We start from the raw sequence: 5762 nt of genomic DNA, 5'->3' as shown, positions 1-5762 counted from the left end.
AGGGAGGTAACTGATATGATTGCAAACTTCACGAGATGACATATAAATCATATTTGACAAAAAACATGAAATGTTCTATTTATTATATAACTACTAGTCAAAGGCCGTGGTATTGGTTTTCCTGTCTATGAGCAAATGCATATAAAAGATTCATTGCTGCATTAGGCAAAATGTAGCAGGTTTCCACGGTTGACTACGAGTCTATGTTTGACATCCAATAGCCGATGATTAATTAATCAATGTGCTCTAGAGGTGTCGTTAAACAAAACAAACAAACATATCTTTATGTGTGCTGAGTATATCGTTAAACGGCCATTTATTATTATTATTCCTTCAGTTAATAGACAATAGCACAGCAACTATATATGCCATTGGCAGCATGGTGGCGTTTTTAGCCGTTATACAAAACATATAGTCGTGGAGCAAACGTGTGTCCTGGAGGTGTGCAATAACAACCCCACCCCCACCACCCTTCCTGAACTTACATGTGCCACGAAAAGCCACATTATTTCTTTTTAGTCAAACTTTTAACGAGATGTAATATCTTAGTCGACTGAATGTTTTATGGAATTAAGAATGTCATAGAGGCGGGACGTAGCTCAGTGGTAAAGCGCTCGCTTGATGCGCGGTCGGTTTGGGATCGATCCCCGTCGGTGGGCGCATTGCGCTATTTCTCGTTCCAGCCAGTGCACCACAACTGGTATATCAAAGGCCGTGGTATGTGCTATCATGTCTCTGGGATGATGCATATAAAATAAAAAAATCTCTTGCTATTAATAAAGAAATGTAGCGTGTTTCCTCTTAAAAACTATATGTTAAAATTGCCAAATGTTTGACATCCAATAGCCGATGATTATTAAATCATTGTGTTCTGGTGGTGTTGTTAAACAAAAGAAACTTTAACTTTAAGAATGTCATTTTCAATTATAAAGCAGTAAGGAATTAAGAATCCTGCTCCTATTTCTGGCATATGGGTCTATTCCCTCGTTATAAATTTAAACACAAGCATCATTTTTAAGCACTTGCATAGCCTGGTCCATTAGAAGAAAAGTGAAATAATAAGACACATATTTTTTCATTTTGTCGAAACGTGCAAATACGCATAGGACTTATATACTAATGAGGGGCAATTGTTTTTGTTTTGTGTTATAATTGCTACTTTCACTATTATGGTAATTATTAAAAAAAAAATTAAATTAATTAAAAATTTAAAATTTCAAAATAAAAAACAAGTAACCAAAAATCCCCAAACCAAACCCAATGATACTAATGTTATATCTTTAAAATTGTAACCTATCTCGAAGCACTAAAATTGTGTTAGACAAAATTAAGATTATGAATACTTGTATGAGTACATATTACACACACATAATATATATATATATATATATATATATATATATATATATATATATATATATATATATGCGGACATATTACACATATATGCGTATATATATGTCATACGATTTTTGTGTTTGGTGCCACAGAAACGGAGGAATGTTAAAACAAAGCAACAAGGGCGTATTCAATCCAGGTGTTTTCAATATTATTCTCTCACGATGATAGTGCTTTAACAGTCGTTGTAAAAAATACACACAAAAAAAAAGAAAGAAAAGAAAGCGAAGAAATAGAAGAGAGAGAGAGACCCAGTTTAAATATCGGCTACAGTTATTATCAATCTGGTAACGAGTTCACGTGTAAGCGTGTTACCTCCTACTAGAATTGTCTTTTATCTACTTTAGATTTGCTTAGTTTAGATTTGCTGTATATTGCTCGTCGTACTCAAGCAGAAATATGCAGATACTACTGTTTGTAGTCATCACAGCTCTGTCAGTCCACGTACAGAATGCAGGTAAGGGTGTCCTAATTGATATTACTAACATCTGTGTGGCACGCACACATACAGTGGCATATGTTGATATAAATATTAATCCAAAGTTCACTATTTCTGTCTCTGCAAAGCTTTATTTCATGTTTTATATTTATGTTTTAAAGCCGCACATCCTAGTTCCATCCAGCGAAAATAAATTATAATTTAGTTAATCTACAAACCTGTAACACACTTAGGCCTAGATCACGTTTTTATCAAATGGAGTGAAAAAGCAGGTTTTATATCGATAAATACCATGGGAATCTCCATGTCCCAATTGCTTGAAATAATTTTGAAAGTTAGTATTCTGATGTCACCGGTAGAAGCACAGCAATGCCTACGTCACGACAAATTTCACAGACTTGGGGTGCGTTCGTTTCACCTCTCCTGGACATGTTCCAACTGTTCTGTCCTGGTTGTATCCCCTCTCCAGATATCGTAAGACTTAGCAAAATTATTGGTTTTAAGGGTTTGTAACGTTTTGTATTGAGACACTTACTTGTCTGAACTTTATTGTTACTGAAAATGTTCACGAACTGTGAAGAAAAATCTCACAATGAACAACAACAAATCGGATGTTGATTGCGCGAACCGTGCACGAGAAAACAAACCGAACCAAAATGATAACGGTCACGTGATATACCAACGTCTGTGACATTAAAAATAGATTGGACCTCGCTTGCTTAACGGTTTTTTCTCGACAACACGTTTTGTGAAAAAAATGCAAAAAATGCATTTCGTGGTTTTACAAACATCAGGATTACCAAAAAGCACTTCAGGTGAATGGAAATGTGTATTCTAAATAATAAAATGTAAGTAAAGTGCAATTTTATTTGTGAAAAATGGGGTTTAATAGCGAAAAACAACGCCGTAATGGTTAACAAATAAACGTAACTAGGGTGTGTCCCTTTAATGATTTGTCTATTTAATTTTTTTTATCTTATGTTTAATGGCCATTGAACATAGATATAAATATAAAATAAACAAATCATTTAAAAAATAAATGTAAAACATGAAAACAAGAAGGAAAGAAGGAAATGTTTTATTTAACGACGCACACAACACATTTTATTTACGGTTATATGGCGTCGGACTTATGGTTGAGGACCACACAGATATTGAGTGAGGAAACCCGTTGTCGCCACTTCGTGGAGTACTCTTTTTCGATTAGCAGCAAGGGAACTTTTATATGCACCATCCCACAGACAGGATAGTTACATACCACAGCCTTTGTTACATCAATTGTGGAGCACTGACTGGAACGAGAAATAGCCCAATGAGCCCACCTACGGGAATCGATCCTAGATCGATCGCGCATCAGCCGAGCGCTGTACCACTGAGCTAAGGCCCGCCCCATAAGCTTTACAGAGACAGAAATATTCGGTCTAAGTTTATTACAGACAAACTGACGTATTATTGTAAGGTCTTTTAACCTTTTTTTTTTTGTTTGTAGCATATGTTACCTCGTAATTCTGCTTTTATCAACTGTCAGAGCTCTATTTGTTAATTTAAGACAACAATCAAATGAATGAATAAGTTGTGTTTTTACAAGCTTTTAATATTCAATAAGTAAATAAATTGTTTATGCTTCTGTTATACTCGTGCGTTGAGTTGGGGGATGGAGGGGAGTACTATTAACATGTTGATATACATGAATGCGAACAATAACTCCCGCAATTGTAATAATTTAGGTATACATGTATATTTAGAATGAACTGAGATGTAGTAGTTGTTTTCTGTGTTTGTTTTTGTTTAATTGTTTGTATTGGGGTATTTGTTTTAATTTCCGTCGGGAAGAAGGTGTGGGGTTGGGGTCGTGAAAGATTTTGTAAACCCAGATGTCATGCAAAACATCGAGGTAAAACAGTAGACTCATTTATCTAAATATTTCGGGGGGTGGGGGAGGGGGTGGTGGTGAGTGGGTGGGTACGTAGCCCTGTGGTTAAGAGCGTGCCTGATATGCGATCGGTCTACGATCGATCCCTGTAGGTGGGACCCATTGGTTTATTTTTCGTTTCAGCTAGGGCACCATGCCTGGTATATCAAAGACCGTGGTATGTGGTGTGTTATCCTGTCAGTTGGATGGTGCATATAAAAGATCCCTTGCTACTAATTGAAAAATGTAGCAGGTTTTCCGTCCAAGGTTATATGTCAAAATTACCAAATGTTTAACATCCAATAGCGGTCAATTAATAAATCAATGTGCTCTAGTGGTGTCGTTAAACAAATCAAATTGTATTTATTATATATTTCAGATTACAGATTCGTTTATTTCAGTCTAAACCTAAACGAAATTATAGTGTCATTCCGTTTTGGAAATCTACGTCTGTAGTAAAGCCCAAAGCAAGTGTTGTTATTTGTGTATACAGACAGACAGACAGATATGACCGACCAATCACCGTCGACGAAGAAAGGTCAACTGAACATTAAAATACTTTGACATGGAACTTTCTTCTACTATGCAAACTTGGAATGGGCTGTACAAACAAGAGGTGGATCCAGGAGAACCTAGGGGCCCCCCCCCCCCCCCTCCCCAATATATTCAAGTACCTCTTTATTTTCTTTCTTCGTTTTGTTTTAATTTTAATTGAGTTTCTTCACATTAGTAAGAGTATATTGCATATTAATGTTTTATTTTTCATCAGCTGCCAATTTTAAACGTGTCTGCTACCTGTCAAGCTGGGCAAGATATCGCCCTTATCCAGAAGCGTTCAACCCTGAAAACTATGGCGCCCATCTGTGTACGCACCTTATATGGGCATTCGCTGACTTGGACAACAGTGCCACGCACTTAGTAGCATTTGATCCGGATGATGATCCAAAAATGTGAGATATAATCTGTTGTAATAAATAAAGATCCACCGCACGTGAACAAATGAATGAATGGAATAAATATGAATGAGTGAATATGTGTGAATACGATTGAACGCCAGGGAATGAATAGAGAGACAAACACCATAATTAAGAGAACGTTCCGATGCACCCACGCTACAACCAAGGATCCAATCCATCATTTGGAGAGATACCAAGAGACAACCATTTTCAGGTTAAGAACCGATCACTGCCATCTCAGATCCCATATTATGTACCGTCTGAAACTGGCAGACACTGATGAATGCCCATGTCAAACAGGACCACAGTCCCCAGAACACATCCTGCAATTCTGCCTCCTCTACGATGAAGCCGGGATAAAGCACTGGCCGAACGGAACAACACTGGCTGTCAAGCTTTGGGTTCTAAAGAAGACTTGACAGAGACAGCGTTTTTTTTGTTTTTTTTTATCACCACAACCGGACTCCAAATCTAAAGCATGATCGACTATAGCTTGAACGCAGACGAAGAAAGAAGATTGAATTCATATGCGTATGCATGAATGAATGAATAAATGAACAGAGAGTGAATAAGAACGAATGCATATGAATATAAGTGAGAATGGTTACAAACAAGAAGTTTGTTTTAACGACACCGCTAGAGCATATTGATTTATTAATCATCGGCTATTGGATGTCAAACATTTGGTAGTTATGACTCATACCGTAATTTCCTGCGTATTGCCCGCGGGCTATGTGATTTAAAACATCAAAAAATGCCTCCTGCGGACTATCTGGCGGTGCGGACTATGTGATCATTATTCGTTTTATTTTGTTAATAAACATGCGGGCTGATAAAACAAAATCATAAAAGTAAATAATAGTACCGGTATGCAAAAAATTATTTTAAACACAATTAACGGTGTTAAACATAAAACACAGTGACAGTTCAGTCCCATCCGTCGAATTCGGAGTCTTCCGATTCACTATCGAAAAGCTGCAACTGAGTTTTTTCTAAGCGACCTGCTATGGTGGACATGGGAATATCGTCATCACTGCTGTCACTATCACACGGTTCT

Source organism: Gigantopelta aegis, chromosome 8 (genome assembly GCF_016097555.1).
Source record: "Gigantopelta aegis isolate Gae_Host chromosome 8, Gae_host_genome, whole genome shotgun sequence".
Lineage (NCBI taxonomy): Eukaryota > Metazoa > Mollusca > Gastropoda > Neomphalida > Peltospiridae > Gigantopelta > Gigantopelta aegis.
This window is presented reverse-complemented; position numbering follows the sequence as displayed.